Source organism: Pristiophorus japonicus, unplaced genomic scaffold (genome assembly GCF_044704955.1).
Source record: "Pristiophorus japonicus isolate sPriJap1 unplaced genomic scaffold, sPriJap1.hap1 HAP1_SCAFFOLD_79, whole genome shotgun sequence".
Taxonomy (NCBI): Eukaryota; Metazoa; Chordata; class Chondrichthyes; family Pristiophoridae; genus Pristiophorus; species Pristiophorus japonicus.
This window is the reverse complement of record NW_027254707.1, coordinates 444,862-445,844: the sequence shown is the minus strand read 5'-3', so window position 1 is coordinate 445,844 and position 983 is coordinate 444,862. Positions and strand designations below refer to the sequence as shown.

General features: G+C 43.8%; 1 non-coding gene across 1 annotated transcript; it reads right to left on the bottom strand.

Moving 5' to 3' along the window:
- Window positions 1–72, bottom strand: trnah-gug (transfer RNA histidin (anticodon GUG)). Its single transcript has one exon. It is a non-coding gene; the product is annotated as a tRNA-His (tRNA).
- Window positions 73–983: the final 911 nt, after the last annotated feature.

The following is a 983-nucleotide window of genomic DNA, read 5'->3' as shown; positions in this document are numbered from 1 at the left end:
TGCCATGACTCGGATTCGAACCGAGGTTGCTGCGGCCACAACACAGAGTACTAACCACTATACGATCACGGCGCCACACACCAGCTGTCACGGTTTTCTTCTGATTGCAGCAAAGTTACACACGGCGCTGGTCAGAAAATACATAGTTTTTTGATGAGGCCAAATTCGACCCCGCCAGAAATTATAGCAACAGTGGTAAGCGACCAAGGCCACGCACTGAATAGTGCCTTAATCCAGAATGGGAACTAATGCAACCCCAGTTACGTTTAAAACGATTGCAGCACTGTTCCATGGCAAGAAACTCACCCTTTGTGAATCATGAAGATAGTAAGTGCCAGCCCCGCTGTGAGTCAAACCGAGAATCTTTTTTACTAGATAGGCGCTTTGACTAGTTAAGCCACAGATTCCAACCACGTCTTTGTTCTATCGCCTCCACTCACTCATATCTATCAGCCACCTGTCACTTGCATTTAGAGCTTGAGTCCATTTTGTATTTAAGCACCTCTCTTGTCTATTCCGCCATGTGTGCCAATGATGCCTGTATCTCTCGCTGCATTTATCTCGATGTCAATCCGTGCGTTGATTCTGAATGGATACCTATGTTTGTCTCTAACGTGAAATAAATAAAGGACGCAGACAATTCCTCCTCTGACACCAGGGAAATGAGGAGCCAACATTTATAACACGATATTGTTTATTGTGATCCAGAAAATACAATATTCCAACTTGAACGATTTAGATTCAGTTCTGTGCGAACGAGATTATGACCCCAACGTGTTTCCAATAAGCCATATTTTAAATCGGTGTCCGAAGCAGTCCCATTTCACCTCAACGAGATTCATAACAATAAACATAGAAGCAAGCAGTGAAACGATATTTGCAGAAAGAGTTGTGAGACTGCAGAATGCACTGGCTCAGAGCAGCAGATTTAAAACAAGGTTTAAAAACATGCAGCGTGTTGGATCAAGGGGTGAGAGAGGCAA